A 12,294-nucleotide genomic window follows, 5' to 3' on the forward strand; every position below is an offset into this window, starting at 1 on the left:
GCAATAGCAAGGTCAAGTGAACCGAAAAAACCACCCTATTAAAGGGAGGGAGGGCGGGTGATCCGATGCAAAATGGCCAAGAGGATGTCCAACGTCTGGCCCCTGTATTTAAAGACTCTGACCCCTCCTCCAAATTGGCTACAATCAAAAATCCTCAGCAACCCAATATTAACCATTTACATGCTTGGGTTTCTCCAAATCCGCTGAGTCACGACAGGGTGGCCTGTTTCCCCAACCGCAACACGTGCTCTCTGTTAGGGAGAACACGCTTTGCAATAGAAGCCATTAATCAGGAGAACTCAATCAAGTTGTTTTGCTGTTGCTACTCACAAAATGTTGGCCATGGAGACGGAATCTGTCCCGCCCCAATAAACTTGTCATACCTCTTTCAACTGTGAATCTTTTTAAAAAAAAGAAAGAAAAAGAAAAGGCATAACATTTTACGTATCAGAAAAGAGAAAAGACAACCTATGATTATTTCATGACTTAAAAGGATCACAGTGGGCTTCCACCAATCTCTATAAGCATGGAGATCAAAGTGACAATGAGATTACAGGTACCACTTGAAGGAAGTTATAAGGTGCTGCTGTTGGCTGTTGTTTCTGTCTCACCCCTGGAGTCCTATTTACAGTTTTGCCTTTCAAAGTGATAGCTTGGTATAAAACCATTGTTTGTTTTCAAGGCATGCTCTTTCTTCCCAAAACAAACGGTTTAGTACCTTGCATTGCGGCCATCAATTGCTCTAAGATCATTTTAATCTCATGTGCTGTGAACCTTTGAGTTGGTTTTAACAATTACTAACTAGGCTAATTTGTGTGGCAACAATTTAGAAGCAAGGTACAAGAAAAATAGAACACCCAAGCTTTGCCTGTTGATGGGTTAAAAAAAAAAAGCACCACAGAAGCAATTTTAAAAGTTCACATTTGCCTAATCTATAAAACTAATTTATGACTGTGGAAGTAGGAGAAACAAAGGTTAACAATTAATGGCCTGAGTTATTTAAAAATGACTGAGGTAGGCAGATTTTCCTCCCATTTTGATGACTTTTCACATGCAAATGCTGGCTGCATTGTGCAGGAGTTTACAAAAAAAGTAATCTATGCAGATGAAGCATTCCTTGCCCTGCCCAAGAGGGATGGAAATGTGGTTCCTTTGGAAACATTTTTTTAAAAATAATAAAAATAAATCCAGTATGATAAATCCTTTAACATAGCATGTCTGCTTAAGATTTTGCAATCTTCAGCAGAATGACCTAATTGACTTCATATTGGGCATTGCAACTTGATTCTCTATGAATTCCGAATCACATTAAGAGGGACGTGAAATGAGGATCCTGCTTTGTGAAACTTTTAAACCTGTCATAAAAATATATATACCCACTGTTTCAGCTATCTTTGGGGGTACAGTTGAATATGTTTTTAAGCCTTCAAGTGAGTGCCATGTGCCAGTTTAAAGACCAACAGAAACCAACTCCACCTCTTGATAAAATTCTGAGTAAAGTTGTGTGTCTGGAGGAAGTGGGGAAATAATCATAGAGAGCATTGTTCGGCATGAAAAAGATTTTTCGTTTTTGTGACATACAGCTTGTCTTTCAGCAGAAACTTCATCTCTCAGCCCCTACATTTTGTCTCCAACACATAAAATGGTTGTGTGGATGGTGTCACTGTGTATGTTATTCACTAGTTGGCATTAGACTTAGTTGTATCTGCGTGAAGTCAGAAGTTTCCTGTTCTTGTGGGAAGGAAACAATGAAGTTCTCGTCTTCTACCCTGACTGGTGTGTCCTCTGAGTCTTCTGTGACAATGGAAACAGAAGGAAGTGGTACATTTCTTCTCCCATTTTTCACCCTGTATTAGCCTGCTAGCTGATACAGTGGTACCTTGGTTCTCAGACAGCTTGGTACTCAAAACAATTTGGAATCCAAGCATTGCAAATCTGGAAGTAAGTGTTCCAGTTTGCAAACCTTTTTTGGAAGCTGAACGTGCTCCGTTCTGAGTGTTACGCTTCCGTTTTGAATGTTACACTCCCTGTTTAAGTGCCACACTTCTGTTTTCAGTGCCACACTTCCATTTTGAGTGTTCAACTGAGGTCTGTCTGTTTTCCCTATTTATTTAGCATTTTTGTTTTTGCAGCACTTTTTTGTTTTGTTCTTGTGACTGTGTGGAACCCAGTTCAGCTACTGATTGATTGGTTGGTTGGTTGTGTACTACAGTACATTGTTTATTGATTTCATTTTTATAGATCAGTGGTCTCGTTAGATAGTAAAGTTCATGTTATATTGCCATTTTAGGGGTTGTTTTTTAAAGTCTGGAACGGATCAGTCCATTTTGCATTACTTTCAATGGGAAAGCGTGCCTTGTTTTTGGAACGTTTTGGTTTTGGAACAGACTTCCAGAATGGATTAAGTTTGAGAGCCAAGGTACCACTGTACTGATCACTAGTGTACGTATAACAACATAGTTTTACTATAATCTGCTTTTTTTACACTGCCCAGCGTTTTGCACTGAAAAACCAAGAGTCTTGTGGGATAAGTTTTCACAGGCCTTCTTTATGCATGAGGCCTTCCAAATAACAAAACATTACTTGCTTTTAATGGATATTTTAAAAGGAGTACAATATTGATTATCACTGTATCTCAGAGATAGTGTGGGATGGTGGGAGTGAGGGGTGGGGAGTGGAATGAAGAATGCTGTATTTCCCACAGACTCTGGTATGATCTTATACAAGTGATAACAGAGAAGAGTGCGCACGTTGGTTCTGTGAAGATCACTGAATCAAGCTAGAGTTAATTAATCTTATCAATCATCTCAGAATAATCAAATTAACAAAAAAAGTAGTCTGATTCCAGACACAGCAGCTGCATTTTATCATATGAACAAATGGTTTTTCCTTCATATTTTAAATGACTGAAATTTGAAAAATAGATTTGTTAACATCATAAAGGGCAGCAAATGTTATTAAAAAAAGTGGTTGGTTAACTTGTCACTGTTCTGTCCCGAAACCTGGCATAATACATACAGTGTGGTATTGATATAAATTGTGTCTTTTTTAGAGAAGGCCAGCATAACGATTCCCTGGGAAAGATTCATTACCGAAAACCCTAAAGTAATTTTCATTTTTCTCCTCCCTCCACAAGATTTGATCTTGTGTACAGCTAAGCGTGTCTATATATGCTGTATTACTGTGAGATCTGTATTACTCAGAGATCATAAAAAATGTGCCATTTTTCATAATACAGAATGGAGACTTTATAAACCCCAAGTATGAAAGACTTTAAATTGTATTGAAGCTACTGGAAACATTCAATGTGAAGTCAGTCTTCTGGTCTGATTAAAGGGCTAGACATCTGGCCTGTAGCTGACACGAGATGGAATCTTCTAACCCATTTGTGGCAGTCTGGAAAAAGTCCCAACAACTTCCTTGAAACAGCTCCAAAGCAAGTGGTGTAAGGCTTATACCAGAAGCTTTTGGGAATATGTGTGAGTCTACACACATAGAATATCTTAATTCCCCAGATGCATTCATCATTTTCATCTGTTGAAGTCAATTACAATGAATTGTTTTCTAAGGGCACTCCAGTCATAGAAAGGGCTTTAAAACCTGTGAATCTATGCAAGTCAATGGAGAGATCTCTATTCTATCCCCAAATATCCATGCTAGAAGCAACAATGTGTTTGTGTGTGGGGATATTTAAAAGAATATTATTTGTGGTGTGGGAGCTTGTTTATTTTAAGCAAAAGCAATATTTTTATTTTATAGGTCAACAGGGCAATCTCATGTGGTGAATTCAATTGGACTTTCACTCTGGTAAACATGCATAGGATTTAGGGATGTGTCAATCTGTCGGTTTTGATTTCCCTCCATTTCTCATTTTTGCTATTCTTAAGTTCAGTTCTCCACATCAGTTAACAAACTGTTAAAGGAAAAAAAGAATCCTCATCGGAATTTTAGCACTAATTTATTTTAATATGCACATTTTTGTATGCTGTTTTGACAAATATACACAATTTCGCAAATAAATTTCACCTTACATAATGCAATTTTGCATGTTATTTTCACTAATATGTGCATTTCTATGAACATTTTACCTTAGTATATGCATTTTGTACACATTGCTTGGCTGAAAAACCACACTGCAAAATTTGGAGAAGTGCAAATTTGGAAGTATGGCTCTGTTTCAGTTTGTGTATTGTTTCAGGAAGTGCAAATCAGATAGGTTTCCCTCTCAATGCAAACCAAATTAATTTCTTTCTGCCATCCCTAAAAGAATGGCAGGCTTAATGTTATATACTTTCCTTGGATTCTATGTAAAATATTTATTAACTTGACTATATGATTAATATTACTTTTCTACTCCTCTGTTTTAATTTGAACATAAATGATATGTATAAAAATCAATTGGACAACGGTAGAAATCAATGCATATAATAGTGTGTAGTGTTAAAATTAATTGACTCAACTTACCCAAAGTGAATTTGGACGCCAAAGCATTTTGCCTAATGTTTTCCTACAATGTAATTTTCTGGATTTGCAGCAAATGATCACATAACCAAAAGATTATAAAACGACGAGGCATAACAGACAAGTGACAAAACTTTGGCACAAAGCCTTTCCCCACTGCAATCCAATTTAAAGCCTAAAATAAAATCAAGATTATATGTAAAGTGATTAAAAGCAAACGTTAAGTAATACAGTGGGATGTCTCGCTATTTCAAAAGCACATGCCATAAAATTAGAAAGGAACACTAATGCATTCATAAACACTAACCCCTTAATCCAGAGTGGGACATGCTGGCGCATAAATTAAATGCCACAGTTATCAGGATCTAGTCGAAGCAGGAAATGTGTGCTATTCAACTTTAATGGCAGCTTCAGACTGAAGAAGCTAATATCCAGCCTGTTCTTGGTGTTTCCCTTCTGGGAAGTGTTGCACTGGTGTAAGAATGTTCTATACATATTTGTCAGGTCAGGTGTGGCTTCCCCACAACGGCACTGTCAGTGCACTGAACCTAATCCCCAGCTTTCATGAACACCTCTGCGATCCATGGGAGAGCTGTTGGGAGATCGGTCTACGTTGCTGACTTGCTGCATGTAGAACAAAACTGCAGTATGAGCTATACGAAATATAACCTAGCGGGAGCCTTAGACCTGTGCCTAAATATAGTCCTCCAGGCCAATCTCAGAACTCTCTCCAGACTACCCAAATCCCTCCCCTGGCTACAACCCTCACCACGCCTGGTCCAAACTCTCCTCAAGTCACTTTCCTATCTGGAATTCAATAAGATGGGAATCCTCCAAGGATAACACCTGGCCAATGGGCCTTTCCCATTCTTGGTCCTGAGAGCCAAGATTAAATGCATTTTTCTCCATCTATGGATGTGTTCAAACATCATGTTCTGGGGAAACTCTTCCAAAAGTTATCTCGTTGCACCATTTGTGTTTTGGAAGTGTCTTGCCTAATACGAAGAACTTAAAACAAGGATAAAAATAAGGGGCAATTTTCATTTTCAATTTCTTTTTTTTAAAGCACACCAATAAATAAAATTAATGTAATTACAGCCTACTGTAGTGAGAAAGGTTTGTTTGCTCTAATCTAAATAATGCAATAAAAATGTGCTTTCCCTAAATGGGTCCCAGCTGCAAACAATCACAAAGAAGAAGGAAAGTAAATCAACACTTACGATCTAGTAAAGAAAGAAATATTCCAATGTTTTATCTGGAACGAAAATGAAAACAGCTAACAGATATCAATAGCCAAAATGAACAAATAAAATAAAATTTGGTCTTCTCATGTGGTTATTACATATCTCAGCTAAAACTCCAGAATCCAAATATTAACATATCTAGTCGATGGAGACCAATGTCGTCAAAGGAACAATGTCGTTCTGTTGGTTATCCTGGGGTGCATTTGCAGTTTTAAAGTAATGGCTTTAGATTACCACATGAATTACATTCAATCACCGTCAAGTCACATCCAGTCTGTAGTTTTTTATTCTAACATTACGCAAAACTGGGGGAATGGGAAGTGTCATAACAGGGCAAGTCTTGCTCATCAGAGCAAACCAGTCAGGCACATAGCATAATTTTCACCTTACACAATCCTGTCCCTCTCCAGTGTGTTGACCAACTTTAAATTAGTATGGACAACAACATCCTATCCTCACACAATTTTAGGGTAAGGGCCTCAATAGCAGAAATAGCATACTCCATCCTTGTCTTAAGTGCCAGGTCAAGTAGTTCCCTAAAGCTTTCCAGGACTGCAAAATCAATAAAATCTGTTATCTGTGCCTAGGTGTTCCATGCAGTGTTAAAATAGATAAAGCCAATCTTAAGGGCAGCAATGGACAGTATAGTGACCTCCTTCCAGCTAAGTCCCTGCAGCAGACGAGGATAAAGAGAGGAAGCGGTGCAGCAGTGGCAAGATCAGTGCAGTGCAAACAGGCTGGCAGGAATGCTGCATTTGCTCTGCTGGCATGTATGCACCATGCCAGCATGTCCCTTCCCCTCTCCATCCCAGTTTGCTGCAGAGACTCAACCAGATGGTGGTCAAGTGAGTGGGACAGCCTCACTGCAACACGTGCTGCTGTTTAATAAGGGGCATCATCCCAACTCCGCAAATGGCAGACAAAATTACACTTGTTTATCTTCTCTCTCTCACACACACAAAAGAATAAACCCCAAATACCTACACCTCCCCTCATCAGAAGGAGGGTAGGGAATCCCCAACATAGAACTATACTACATTGCCAACCAAGTGTGCCACATAATCCCATACATTCTAGAAGACGATACAAAACAATGGGTACACCTGGAGAGAGGCATAATTGAAAATATATCCACCACAGCATACCCATTCCTCCCAAACAAACTAAGGGAAATCCCCACAACACTATACAGGTTCACACAGACCATGCTTAAAGCATAGGAGGAGGAAACAGGCAAACTGTCCCCAACCCCATGCCCACCAACCCCCCTGGCTCACCACTCATTCTTCCACCATGCAGCACAAAACATCCAGATAAAAACCTGGCAAGACAAAGGCTTATACCGCCTAGCAGACTTCTACCAAAATAACAAATCCACATTGACATAAGAATTACAAGGCAAATAGGAGACACCCAAATGCCCTGGCTATCACACTATCAATCACATGCCTTCTCAAACAATCCAGTAGTAAAAGCAGCAGCAACTAGGCCCTTGACAACCTTTGAAAACCTCCCCCTAACAACAAAAGGACATGGCAAGGGGATGGTATCCACAATATACAAAATACTGCTCCAAAATACCACATCCCCCCTCAATGTAATCAAAAAATAATGGGAGGACGACAAAGGCTATGAAATTAACCTCACCCAATGGACTAGAATGTAGTCTAAACCTCTCTTTAAATCCATCTCAGCTAAATGTAAAGAATTCACCCTGAAACTCACTTACAGATGGTACCTAACACCATGGAAACTAGTGCTGATATGCCTAGGAGCCTCACCAAAATGCTGGAGAGGCTGCACCACCACAGGCACATACCTCCACATGTAGTGGGAATGTCCCCAAAGCCAACTCTTATGGACATCCGTCATATAAGAAATATGCAAAATAACTAAGCAGGTATTAGAAGTCATCCCAGCACTGGCTCTACTGAACATCTTCCAAGATAATGCTGCCCACTCCCATTATAAAGAGTTGGTGAGGCAGAGAAGGAAAGGCCCAGAGGAAGCAGGAAGCAGTGAGGAGCTAGCTTTGTGAAAACAGAAGAGGGTTATGGCCCTTGAGATTCATAGAATCTTAGAGTTGGAAGGGGCCCAAAGGTCATCTCGTCGAACCCCCTGCAAATTGGGAATCTCAGCTAAAGCATCCATGACAGACGGCTGCTTCTCCAAAATAGAGACCCCTATATCCACACCAAACTCTTAGTTTCAATTTGCTGCTTCTGCTTACCATTGCTTGCTCTTTTCCACTTGTAAAGTCTGTCATAACCTTTATCACAGTTGTGTGTCAGGATTAGGTCACAGTTGTTGGAAGTGGAAAGTTGAAACTGAAGGCCACTCAGTCAAGAAGTCCACAGTGTACTTAAGACTTGCTAACCTGTCTAGTTTGCTAGCCACCAACCCATATTTACATCTTTGCATGTGCTGCTAAAGTTCTGAATAGGATGCTGGGATGTGAAGTGACTTGAAGCAACTTGCACCTGAGTGAACTCTTCAGGGAGGTCGGGTTCTTGCTAATTTGAGCTTTTTCAGTAAGTGGTGACCTTGCCCCACCAAACTGGGAAGAACAGGGTTGGACATTCCTCAAAGAGAATGTTCCAACTTGTTTGGATGAAATCAGCCTCCTGATCTTTTCTTTCTTTAAAAAAAATTAATAAATAGGAAGAAAGAGAAAAGGAATCCTCAACCAGCTGGAATCTTAATTAAATATCAGTGTATCAAAACAGGAACGATGCAATTTTGTCTGATAGAATTCTGAATTTAGAAGCAGGGTGTGTGTTAAAGGCAGTTATTATTATCAATCATCGCCTCTTTAGAGTGCTGCAGCTGAAAGTTTTATGCCACATAAACTTGTTGGCTCTTGCTGAGCAATACAGCCAGATCTAAGCAACGTCACTCCGTGAATATAAAAATGTTCCTGTAATTTTCTTTTTCTGTTTCAAGCGAGGACATTTAGCGATGCAACATTGCTTCCCGGCTTCATTTTATAAACGTCTGCTGGTTAAATCTCAGAAGGCCTAGCATGCAGATAATTAACCATTCATATCTAATTGACTTAAATATTAACGTTTTCTGGATGGAGGAAACATGTGAAAAGGTTAAATGGCTTGTTGAAGGTCAAAGAAGGATGGAATGGTAGCAAAGAAAAAAGAGAAGAAAAGAAAAAAGCTGATGACAGCTCAGTAATCTCTAGCCCTACTCTACTGAAGAGCTTCATTCTGATGCTTTAGGTTTGCAAAATAAGGGACTTGGTGGGAGAAAATAATTTCATACCATTTTTAGTGTCCTGTACAACCTCACTGCCTAAATCAGGACTAGGCTCATGCACCAAGTGCGGCCCCACAAGCCTTTCCACCTGGCCCTCAGAACTCTCAGGCCACACACCACCTTACTTCATACCCTAAGTCCTTTTGAACCATGACAATGCCTCTTCTTAGTTTGGATGAAGGCTAGCACAGGGTGTGTGAGCATCTGTAGAAACCTGCCTACTGCACAAAGGTAACATTAAATTAATATCCATTGCTCCACCCAGTGCGGCTTCTGGTCCCCGACCCCGAGATATGGACCTTGCTCTGAGAAAGATGCCACAGCCCTGCACTAAAATGCTAAATTCAGTGGACACACTTTGTAGGGGGCAAATAAGATTAAGTACTGTGAAAGTTCAGACGGCACAAATGGAATGTGATCTTCGACCTGAAGCACATTTCCAGAGGGGGAGAAACACCTCAAGAATCTGTATACACACATTAAGGGGGAATGAATACTATACCAGTAAGGATGGAGGGGAGTAGGAATTCAACGAAGTTTTCCATTTACAGGTGAACCTACCTAATTTACATGTCTCTGAATTTTGCAACACAGTTCTCTAGCCAAGCAATAGAGTATGCTATGATTAAATGTGCATTGAAATGCATATATATTAGGGAAAATAACATACCAAACTGAATCATATTAGGGAAAATGGCTTTGCAAAAATGTGTACAGTTTTCAAAGCAAAATTTGTATATTGGAAGAAATTTGCACTGAAATGCTGGTGAATTTCCATGGGGACTTTTTAAAAAAGAAAGAATTGCAAACTGATGTGGAAATGTGGAGATCTGAACTTATGAGGGGGGAAATGAGCAACCGAAATTGGCAGATTTATCCATCCCTATTTATGAGACCTATTAAACAGATGATGACACTGGAGTGGGATTAAATTACATCCAGTACTCCTATTGCTAACACTGCCATAGGTGCCAACTCCCTTGGGCCCTGGGTTCCCGAGCACCCATAAAATTTCCCATGAAGGGGCCAGGCACCCACATATTTCTGTGCCAGGGCCAAGTACGCTGCATGGCACCCACAGCCCTGGGCACCCACAGTTGTGGGACCAAGTTAAAAGTAAACTAAAGAGCAGAATGATGAGCTTCCACAGAGATGATCACATATTATTTTGTACTTCTTAAGTGGATCGTTGATCAACAGCATAGAACTTCCTTTTATATGCAGTGTTGCCTTTCAACTGGTGGTTTTTCATAGTGGCCTGGTTCTCCTAGATAGGCAATCACAGCCACTTTGCTCCTTAGCCAGTTGTGCTGAGATCCACAGTTGTCACCATTTGTGTCTGTCTGGTAAGGACTGCTGGTTTTTTAAAAGGGTTTCCAGAGGCTTAGATGCTTTTTCAAGGGCCGTTCCCAATATAAACAATTTCACATAAAGGGGTGGTGCCTTGGAACGTAACCCCCGTGTAAATGGGGAGTTGCCTGTATATGTCACTGTGCAATAGTTCCCTTCCTCCTCTACATTAGAAAGCTGGATATTATTGAATACCTATCTAAGATGGTCTAAAGGAGCAATTGGTTCCCTCCCTTCAGGGTGTACCCTGATATATGTACCCTGTTCATGATAAAGCAGCAATAAACCAATCAAACATACAATAGTTACTAATATGTAATCTCACTGTATACAAGTTGTACAAGTGACAATAAAGTATTTCAATTGCCCATATCAATACATTGCAGCAGATAATTAGCCTTTATGTAACTAGGACAACATGCTCACTGGAAGAAGGTCACTCACTCATGTTTGACTACAGCCATGCTCCTGATTCCCTGGAATGAAACCGTTATTTTGCCAGCTGCTTCTGAACCTATCTGATCTTGCATCTCATTCAAGGCCTTTGATTGAAAAGATGCTATCACCTTTCAGGTTGCACTCTCTGCAGAAAGTAAGAGTACAGAGTCAGGCTCCGTTCCTGAGGTTTTTGATTTGTTTTTGTTTTTTAAGAAAGCTGGTTCAATTTAGCCTTTTAAAATTCAACCACATTTTGGATTAAACCAACACATGCATTAGCGAGTGCTTCATGAGATTCTGTTTATAAATGTCTTGGTGATACAATCTAAATTAGATTGTTTCTATTGGAAGAGCCCTTTATGCAGAAGCAGTTGCCATGTCCTACATGGACAGCATCATTCTGCTGAGCCCAGGAAGCTTTGAATCCCTTTCGAACTATTATTATTTTGAATTTTGAAGTCTATTATTTGATCACATGTTAAAGGAATTCAGAATATTTATTCTGAAATCAAAATAGAAACTGAGAGTATTTTATATCAGCTTGCCAAAGCAAATAACTTATCCTAAAAACCAAGGGTTTTCATTTTCATTTTACTAAAATTACATTGGTACAATGCATCTCTAGGCCCCATGTTCTAGACAATTATTTGGGGATGGGAAGAATGAAAATGGCTTCAAGTGTGGGAAGGCCATAGCTCAGTAGTAGAACACCTGCCCCAAATCCGCTCCTGGGTTTTATCCCTAGCAACTCCAGGTGGGGATGGAGTGCCAATCATTATAGATAGATCAAAGGTTTGACTCGATATAAGGCAACTTCTGAAGCTCTAATCACATGGTAGAATTATCACATCTGCTGATATGTGACAAAACAGAGAGGCAACTCCAATAACAGAGGGTTGTTTTATATGTGAACAAGAATGCCTTTCTAGAAGACTGTGGCCAGGGTTCAGGACTCACCTTGACATGCCCAGCTGTGTGGTCTTACCCGTGTAAACTCAGTTGAAAGAGTCTTACTACATTAGTAAAGCAACAGTGACTTGAATGCACTATAGACATGCAACACCAGATGGCACCAGAGAGCAGGAAATTTCAAAACGTGGTTTTCCATAGAGATTTTTTCTTTTGTTAAAACATTCCATTTTTTTTACTTATTTATAGCATTTATAGCATAAACACATTTATAGCATGTGTTTAGATCCACCCTTAATCTCAGTAAATGTGTAGAGAATGGCACCCTAAGGCACTTTTGTATACTTAGGTGGTACTCTCAATCCTTCCCTTCCAGCTACACTGCCTAGCCCAATATTCTGTGCCACTCTAGAGGGTTCTCTTATCCTCAAAAGAGTGTTTGGTTGGACACATACCATACTTTTCCATGTATAAGACTAGATTTTGTTTTTTACTAAAAAAGAATGTTAAAAGGGGGGGGTAGTCTTATACACTGGGGCAATCCCCCCCCCCCATTATCTTAATTTTGAACACGGGGGCGTGTTATACACGGAAAAATACGGTATATGTGACACAGTAGTTGGAA

The 12,294-nt window shown here is 39.8% G+C and overlaps 1 long non-coding RNA gene across 1 annotated transcript in view; it reads right to left on the reverse strand.

Moving 5' to 3' along the window:
- Nucleotides 1–328: 328 nt before the first annotated feature.
- Nucleotides 329–12,294, reverse strand: part of LOC310681762 — a 32,564-nt gene continuing 20,598 nt past the window's right edge. Inside the window, exon 3 of the long non-coding RNA XR_014513594.1 lies at nucleotides 329–400. This is a non-coding gene — a long non-coding RNA (uncharacterized lncRNA). The remainder of the gene's footprint in view (nucleotides 401–12,294) is intronic.

The sequence above is a fragment of the Podarcis tiliguerta genome (genome assembly GCF_965153285.1).
Source record: "Podarcis tiliguerta genome assembly, chromosome: 7".
Classification (NCBI taxonomy): domain Eukaryota; kingdom Metazoa; phylum Chordata; class Lepidosauria; order Squamata; family Lacertidae; genus Podarcis; species Podarcis tiliguerta.